We start from the raw sequence: 10,088 nt of genomic DNA on the forward strand, positions 1-10,088 counted from the left end.
GAGGTTCTGGTGGAAACACTAACGAAGTGAGACCTGAGGGTCCAGAACTCTGCTGCTGCCCACTCATTTCCGTCAAGCATTCCCAGTGAAAATGCACTGACCCCCCCCCCCCCCCCCTGGCAGCCATGTGATGAGTTACCTGTCATTTCAAAGAGTCAGTACACTTGTTTATGTTCTTATCTGTATGTAAATATGTGCCAGTGTATTACTTTATGGCTTTCTGGAACATTCCCATGTTGCTGTGATGAACCCCAGAGGAGAGGAGGCACAGAGCGGCTGAGGGTCCGACCTGGCAGCGAGAAGCAGTCGCTCAGACCCTGCGTTCCTCATCAGCTGTCTGTAGGAGGCTGAGCGAGTCTTCTCTTAGGAAACTGGAACATTCTTTCTGAGAACACTTGGGGGAATGAAATGTCACTTTGTGCTGCTCGCCCGATTATGTATTGAAATGATTTGTTGTTCGATACAACACGCCATGCAGAGATGATATATTCAAGCATCTTAAAGCAGCATGCTTCAGAGGAGAGAAGACTTCAATGACGAGGACTAACTGGTAAATGTATGTGTGGTTAGGTTCCCACCTCTGATTGGGCGCAGGAGGGTGTGACTTTATATCAGAGCTATCATGGCTTCAGAGGACCCGACAACACTGTCTGTCCAACTCATTGATTTGTGTTTATGAAGAAGTGCACAAAGAGACGGCTCATCATTACGTAACGGGTATAACGGTCGTCACGAGGCAGCGATGAACAGAAGCTGCTAAACGCAACACTCTGAGCCAGTCCATCCCCACAACATGTAGAGAAGAGATCCACACCAACACATTGACTAGTACAGACCCACAGCTGGAGCTCTGCCTGGCCTCCTCTCGCACACGCACTGATGCTGTAGGGGGATATGACGTAAGCATCTGCGGGGCCTCGGTGTGTGTGTGTTGAGTGGCTGTGGCTGTAAGCAGGTAAGAACAAAAGAGGTTTCTCATGGTTACGTTCTCTGGCTGCGTGCGATCACAGGACATTGAACTTTGTGGTGGAAATATAGTCATTCTGTGAGTGTGTGTGTGTGTGTGCAGTGTTCACGAGCTAATGCAGCCTCGTGTATCAGTGTTAAGAACCTGTCCAATACCTGTGTTAGAATTAAGATTTACTCTGTAATGAAAAGATGTGAAAGTAAAACTATGCCATATATCCAACATGAAGCCTCCTGTCTTCGTGTGGTATTCCAGCACAGCACATGCACCACGCCTATATGTTCAACCAGTTCAATGGAAACGCCAAACAATACTTTAATTCTGGCACATTCTTTGAATGTTGTCATGAGAAGTCCAACTTACGTGAAGGTATGTGTGTTGTAGCCTCTTCGGCCGAGGCACCAATCCAAACGGCAGTTATATGGACGATGCTAAACATCCTGTGCTCTCCTATTCACGTGTCTAGCTTTGTGTAACATTACTATAATATCCCCATAATGGCTTTGTCGAGGCTGACAGTCATTCAAAAAGGTTGCTTTGCCTTTTTAGCTCAGCCTATGACTCAGTGCAACAACTATTCCTAAAAAAGATAAATCTTATAGAGGAATGTTCCGGAGATAGGCTCTGTCCGATGCTGCTGCACACACCACTTCATTATCAAACTCGCTTTTAAACAAACTGGTAGACTGATCATCTTTCAACAAAGCTTTTGGAACGCTGCTCGCTTTGCCTGTGGGACAAGGTGACTCTCCTGATCAAAATGCATCAGTAGCCTAAAACGTATGCCTTAAGAATTAAAAGAGTATGTATGTTTAAAGAAAATCTAGTGAAAGGAGCGACAGTAAAAGTAGTCATTGCAGATTGGTCCATTTCAGAATAATATATATATATGTTTTATAATGATTGATCATGAAAGTGTTCTCAAAGCTGGTGGAGGTGCAGCTAGTCTGAAGTACTTTGTAGACTGCAGGGTAGCTGGTGGAGGTGCAGCTAGTCTGAAGTACTTTGTAGACTGCAGGGTAGCTGGTGGAGGTGCAGCTAGTCTGAAGTACTTTGTAGACTGCAGGGTAGCTGGTGGAGGTGCAGCTAGTCTGAAGTACTTTGTAGACTGCAGGGTAGCTGGTGGAGGTGCAGCTAGTCTGAAGTACTTTGTAGACTGCAGGGTAGCTGGTGAAGGTGCAGCTAGTCTGAAGTACTTTGTAGACTGCAGGGTAGCTGGTGAAGGTGCAGCCAGTCTGAAGTACTTTGTAGACTGCAGGGTAGCTGGTGAAGGTGCAGCTAGTCTGAAGTACTTTGTAGACTGCAGGGTAGCTGGTGGAGGTGCAGCTAGTCTGAAGTACTTTGTAGACTGCAGGGTAGCTGGTGAAGGTGCAGCTAGTCTGAAGTACTTTGTAGACTGCAGGGTAGCTGGTGAAGGTGCAGCTAGTCTGAAGTACTTTGTAGACTGCAGGGTAGCTGGTGAAGGTGCAGCTAGTCTGAAGTACTTTGTAGACTGCAGGGTAGCTGGTGGAGGTGCAGCTAGTCTGAAGTACTTTGTAGACTGCAGGGTAGCTGGTGAAGGTGCAGCTAGTCTGAAGTACTTTGTAGACTGCAGGGTAGCTGGTGGATTTACTCCAGGTGGAACTAAAGTCTGATTCAACACTTGGTTATATTTCACATCATTCATCCAGATCTGTGAAGTAACTAAAGGTATTAAATACATGTAGTGGAGTAGAAGTACACCATGTACCTCTGAACTGTAGTGGAGTAGAAGTACTACTACTGCAAAACAATTAAATGTAAAGTACAAGTACCTCAACATTTTACTCAAGTACAGTACAATAAAATAACATAATTATACATATTTTATTTATTTATTTCACATGTAAATAAAGCCATGCTAATTCGGTTAACAATTTCTTTAGTTTTTCCCTTTAAAAACATAGTGGAGTAGAAGTACACCATGTACCTCTGAACTGTAGTGGAGTAGAAGAACACTGTAGCATAAAATGGAAATACCCAAGTAATGAACAAGTACCTCAAAATTGTACTTAAGTACAGTACTTGAATACACGTACTCAATGACTTAACAACACTGAACCTTATCCAATACATTTAATAATACAAAAAATAAACCTTATAATCTTGTAGTGTCTCGCTACAGCAGGGGTGGCCAACCAGTCAGAGGTTAAGAGCCACATTTGTTCTCTGTTACTGCAAAGAGCCACATCAAACACACAGTCACTGATACCACTTGTTTCGGTTTTTTGTTTTCTGGAGACAAGATTTCAACGTCACTGATGCATTTTTGTGGCATTGGGATATATATTTTTTAAATCCTCTGGAGCAGAGAGGAGCTGTGGATTATTGTTATTGATTAATGCATCAGGGTTTCTTAGGGTAAAAAACACTAAACTCAACTTAAAATTAAAGCGTTTAGTTTATTTAATAAAAGAGCACATGTTCAATGTGAAAAGTGACAGTCATAGATTATTTGCAATTTAGTGCTACATATATATATTAAAAAATAAAAAATAATATATATATAATATATATATTTTGTAAAAACCTTGAATTTCAGGGGGGGCGCGGGACCCCTCCAAGACAATGGTAGGGGAAACCATAGATATATATAAACACTAGATGACTCACCCGCGCTGCTGGCCAATGGAGACCGACGTTGCCACTTGGCCGCCATCTTGCTACAGGGAGTTCTCTCATTCATAACATTATGGTTTACTATTTAAATAACCATAGCTTGCTCAATTTTCAACCAATTTTCAAACGGTTTGGTTTTTTATAAACATCAAAGATGTAGTTATGATACTGCATACTTATAATCATGGACTTTCATATGAAAATAACATTAATCAGATAAAGCAATAGCTATACACACACACACAAGGTATTTATATTAAATATTTGCCGGTGTATATATTTCCATTTATTTTATTATATTGTTAATATTTAAAATAAATTATAAAATTAAAATACATTTATATTTTATATATAAAAATCGGTCTCATGTTACCACTCTGTAAGCCAAGAGTTGTTAATTTAGCAATGCCTTAGCTTTAAGAACAGGGACACAACGATGTGAGGGTCTAAGGACAGAGGGTCTAAGGACAGAGGGTGTCGTATTGTCATACTGATATTCTGTACACACTGTGAAGACCACTGAGACAAATGTAACATTTGTGATATTGGGCTATATAAATAAACATTGATTGATTGATTGACAACTAATGACAATAGCATATGTTGGTATATTATTTAGATATTCACACCTTTATCAGAAGAACCAAACAAACATAAAATGTGCTCACAGACAGGCCAGTTCTGTCTAATTTATCACAATTATTTTTGACATGAGATCTTCATATAGACTGCAGACAGACAGACTGCGGTGATTAGAGCATCCGTAGGCTGCACAAAAGTCCGGCATAGTCAGGTACTTCTGTAAACACAAAGTCAGTAAATTCCTGTATCATAATGCAATATGTTTTTAACAAGCCAAACCACTTGGAAGAAATCATGTGTAACTTAAAGAGCCTGTGACACCATCCCAACAACTGTTGTGCAATGAAATATTGGGCTACTAGTAATCTCGAACCGTCAGTTTAAAAAAGAAAAAGCGATACCGTTCCGTTAAATATCAATAATTTCGAACATCGCGGGGAAATTCCTTCACTCATTTTGAAGTTTTGGGGGAAGCCGGAAGTGACGTCAATGCGGGAACGCTTCGAGAGCCAAACACGGACAAAGTGTGTGTTGTCATGCGAAGAAATGGTGAATTACTGAGATTAGGCACGTTAATAACGTTTTAATGAAGTTGACTACAGTATATTCATATTTGTCAGTGCTTTCATGTCAATTCGGCGACATAAACATAAATGATCGTGGTGAAGATGATGATTACATTAGGATTAAAAATCAGGAGTGAGAGCTGCTGAATTTCCTCCCGTCGGATGTGATATAAAAACAAATCGATTATTTTTGTAGTTATAAACTCAAGTGGATGAAACTACATTTATTAGTGCTTTCATGTCAATTCGGCGAACATATGATACATTAAATGATGAGTGAGGATGATGATTAAAAATCGTTTGTTTGAGCCGGTCTGCATTTACTGATGAGAAAACAAACCGATGCTTTTTGTAGTTGTAGTACACCCACGTGGATTAAACGTGTGGTTTTTTACCACAATGTTGGGGAAATTAATGGATAAAATGCACGGATTATTATTATTATTCCCACTCCGATCGGGACACGAGGTCCACCGTTTCCCCGCAGCGAGGCTCCCCCCGTTGACAGTTTACGTGGGCTGGGTGCAGTGGCGGACTGGCCATCGGGACGAATCCCGATGGGCCGGTACCGAAGTGGGCCGGTCGGATAAGTAACTAGCACATCCCCCATAGGCGGCGCGTGAGGCTCAGGTTTGCGAAGGCTAAATAACTTATTTTACCTGACGCTGCCCGCCTCCGGCGTCTATAGAACAGATCAACTCAGTGTGCGGAGTTTAAATCTCTCAAGTCATATTACAGGATAAAGGAAATACAGTTTAAACTGCCGTGCAGAGGAGACGCCGACGTGTCGCACTTATCATTCATATTACATCATCAATCAGATCATATAATATCATAATATATCATATATTTCCTTATCTGAGTCAGCTTCTCCAGCCTCATCTGGCCGTGCAACACTCACAGTGTCACAGACTGGATGCAGAAGTATTATTTAACACATTATGTTGACGAAACACTCGAGACAAATGTAATTAAAGTCAGATCCACTCGTGTCTTAGACGTGAACGCGCTCTCAGCTGGAGAGAGAAACCCTGGCTTGATTTACCGAGTTGATAACCAGCGTCGTAGGACCGCTTAGCGAGATCTCGTTTGTTAGTTTGTTGTTGTTAGTTAGTTTGTTACTCAAACATATCCAGGGTCTGTTGAACTGGCTTCGTAGTACAGGGCACAGGTGGCGAGCAGCGCTAAGGTCAAAGACACAGACATTATACATTATATTTGTATTTTACATCCCCCGCTCCCCCCGTTGACAATTTACTAGCGGTACCGAAGTGGGCCGGTCGAGAGTCCCGGGATGATTTGTAGTCCCAGTCCACCACTGGCTACATGACCGTATGATCGCCCATATTGACGCACCTCATTCCTAAACTTCTACAGATACAACATAAACCGATCCTTCAGCCTCATATGAGCTCTCAGACACGTTCAACATTAACCTGTCATCGCTGTCTGAGCTTGCTGCTGTGTGCGCCGTCGTGCGTTTACATCTGACTGTATATATATAAAGGTTTACATGCAGAAGCTGGGATCCTGGACGGTGCAGCTGGAGCGCTGTGCCCGCAATGACGTCACCCATCATTTGGCGGGACTTGAAGAATCCGCGAGAAGATCCAGAAAATTGTCAACATTGAAGGCAGATTAATGGTTATCAAAGTACAAATATCCAAAATCAGTTCAGTAACGGTTTTCAAGGGGACAATATGTACTCAAATTGATGGGTTTGGATGATGGGGGAAAACCGTGTCACAGGCTCTTTAAGTTATGTTGAAAAGAAAGAGCAGTTCTGCCTCTCCCACTGGTGTAAAGTTGCTGGGTGAACTTTGTAATACTAGGTCTCACTGACAGCCTCTTGTTATTAGCCAGCTAATAAATACAACCACATACACAAAGAAAAGCTGCGATTTCAACATGTCCAAGCATCCTCTATCATAGCCATGCTAATCATGTTTATAATAAACCAAACCGTTTGTAAATCTGTCAAGATTTCAGCGAGTTAAGAGTATTTTTGTGCAGATCACTCACCTGACAACAGCTACCATAACGCGAATCAGAGTAACTGTTGACTGTAGCAAGATGGCGGCCGGTCAGCTACGCTGGAAAATCTCCCATGAGCCATCTAGTGTTTATATATATCTATGGGGGAAACACTGGATAGTGTTTAATCAACGATAGGTCCCCCCCCCCCCCCTCAAAGGTGATTGGGTCACTGCATCGCAGGTATTATTGTGATTGGCTCTTGTGATACTGACACCTGACACCACACATACACACGTAGGGAGAGCCGGGACGAAAGTAACACGGGACGAAAGTAACGGAGCGATTTTATCTGAGCCCAAACAACTTTTACAGGCCAAATTACGTCAGAATTATCAGCATTCAATACTTAACAGACCTACAACATATCAGGTTTAACTGTCAGGAGTAGAGTGTTGTCAAGATACCAACATTTTGGTTTCAATACCAAGTCGAGAATTGCGATTCCGATTCTTTTTCGATACTTTTCTTAAAAAGAGGGAAACAGTCTTAAATGTAATTATTGTGCTTTATTTCACACCAGAACCATAACACAAACTTTTAAACAATGAGAACAATAAATAAAATAAATGACAAGAATTCGTATTAAATTAAATGAATACATTTCTCACAGACAGGCCTCGTGGTGTCCGTAGGCTGGCCCTCACTGTCAGAGATATAGCTCAAATACTTCCAAATGTCGCTTCTGGGGTCTTTTTTGTCAACAAGCCGAGGCGCAGCGGCAGTTGCACTCCCACTTGCAGCCATGCTTCACGTTTTCTCACATGCTCTGGCAGCTAGCGCGTGCACGAGAGAGGGGAGTAGTGATGGGTCGTTCGCGAACGATTCGTTCTTTATGAACGAATCTTTGAAGTGAACGAGATGAACTGATTCCTCCCACAAAACGATTAGTTTGTTTGAGTCGCCGCTAAAGAGAAGCTGTTCGCGAATGACGAACTTAAAGAACTGGCGGAACCGTAGCGTCCAGCTAGCTTAGCGATAAATACACACATCGTTGTATTCTCCTCCCCCTATCGGCCCTAAAAGCTTCAGATGGTGGATACCTGAGCTCCATAGCGTCCCGCTAATGTGAAACACACACACAGCGTTAGCGAGACATTCTCCTCCCCTGTCGGCACTAAAAGCTTCAGAGGGCGGATAGCTGGGCTCCGTATCGTCCAGCTAGCTTAGCCGCTAGCTTAGCGATAAATACACACATCGTTGTATTCTCCTCCCCCTGTCGGCACTAAAAGCTTCAGATGGCGGATACCTGAGCTCCATAGCGCCGCGCTAATGTGAAACACACACAGCGTTAGCGGGACATTCTCCTCTCCCTGTCGGCCCTAAAAGCTTCAGAGGGCGGATAGCTGGGCTCCGTAGCGTCCCACTAGCTTAGCCGCTAGCTAAAGGTAAACATACAGTAGATGGGTACATACTATAGAATATGAATAAATCGTCACCGATGTAGAGGATATATTTTTGTATTCACTTTGAACTCGGCCAAATGGAGTTTAATGTTTTGGGATTTAAGCACATAGTACATGCATGGGTTTGCAAGTATAACGTGCTAGCCTGCTGTAATACATCGTATAGTCAGGCACACATTTATGAGAGATTTAACAATGGCCATTATATTTCTTAAATAATATGTAGCCTATTCCCAGAGCATAATTCATGGGGCAACAAGGTGAGGTGTAACATGTGTTTTAATATCATAAATGTTACGCCAGCAAACTTCTTGTACGGACTTCGGCAGTAGTGAAGACTCACTGAACGAATTAAGTACAAAGACGAATCGTTCGCGAACGTGCAAATCACCAGAAGTCGTTCGCGAACCGGTGAACGAATCAGTGAACGAATCAGTGAACGAATCTTTCAAGTGAACTGAATCAAAAGATTTGTGTCCCCGAAGGGAATCGGAATTCCCATCACTAGAGGGGAGGGACTTAGAGCGTGCTTGAGAGGGGCGGGACTGCAGGCACAGCTGCAGTGCAGGGAGTGGAAGCAGAGCGCTGAACACACACGGCTCTTATTAAAACGAGGCTTTCTCACCGGAGTGCTTTCCCCCGTCATTCTTAAAGTACCGATACTAATGAAACGGAGGAATCGTAACGTTTTTAACGGCAGAGTATCGCGGTATACCTTTCAAGTATCGGTACACCGTGCCACACTAGTCAGGAGTCAGTGTCTCTCCCCCCAAACTCACACATATACCATTCGATATGAACTGAAGAGCCGCATGAAACTAGGCAAAGAGCCGCATGCGGCTCGAGAGCCACGGGTTGGCCACCCCTGCGCTACAGGAACTCAATGAGACGTTATGTCTTTGCAGAACACAGGTTACTGTGGGCCGTGAACAAGGACCTTATTATACATCAATGTCCGTGACTCTCAAACACTCGGCTAAGGGTTTTAACAAAGAAATGAAATGTGTGAGAGGAAGCTTCTGCAATCACGGGGGTGATAACAGAGAGTGAGACAGGGTGGGGTGAGACAGAGGGGGAGACAGAGAGTGGGGTATGACAGAGAGTGAGACAGGGTGGGGTGAGACAGAGATTGGGGTGAGACAGAGAATGGGGTATGACAGAGAGTGGGGTGAGACAGAGGGTGGGGTGATAACAGAGAGTGAAACAGAGGGTGTGGTGAGACAGAGGGTGAGACAGAGAGTAAAACAGAGGGTGGGGTGAGGGTGGGGTGAGACAGAGGGTGGGGGGATAACAGAGAGTGAGACAGAGGGTGGGGTGAGACAGAGGGTGAGGCAGAGAGTGAGACAGAGGGTGAGGCAGAGAGTGAGGGTGAGGCAGAGAGTGAGGCAGAGCGTGAGACAGAGAGTGATACAGAGGGTAGGAGAGAGAGTGAGACAGAGGGTGAGACAGGGTGAGACAGAGGGTGGAGCAGAGGATGAGACAGAGGGTGAGACAGAGAGTTAGACAGAGGGTGAGACAGAGAGTGAGACAGAGGGTGAGACAGAGAGACAGAGGGTGGAGCAGAGGGTGAGACAGAGAGTGAGACAGAGGGTGAGACAGAGAGTGAGACAGAGGGTGAGGCAGAGAGTGGGGTGAGGCAGAGAGTGAGACAGAGAGTGGGACAGAGAGTGAGACAGAGCATGAGAGTGAGACAGAGAGTGAGACAGAGAGTGGGACAGAGAGTGAGACAGAGAGTGAGACAGAGAGTGAGACAGAGAGTGAGACAGAGAGTGATACAGAGAGTGAGACAGAGAGTGGGACAGAGAGTGAGACAGAGAGAGTGAGACAGATAGTGAGACAGAGAGTGGGACAGAGAGTGAGGCAGAGAGTGAGACAGAGAGTGAGGCAGAGGGTGAG

This window comes from Pseudochaenichthys georgianus, unplaced genomic scaffold, assembly GCF_902827115.2.
Source record: "Pseudochaenichthys georgianus unplaced genomic scaffold, fPseGeo1.2 scaffold_1688_arrow_ctg1, whole genome shotgun sequence".
Lineage (NCBI taxonomy): Eukaryota > Metazoa > Chordata > Actinopteri > Perciformes > Channichthyidae > Pseudochaenichthys > Pseudochaenichthys georgianus.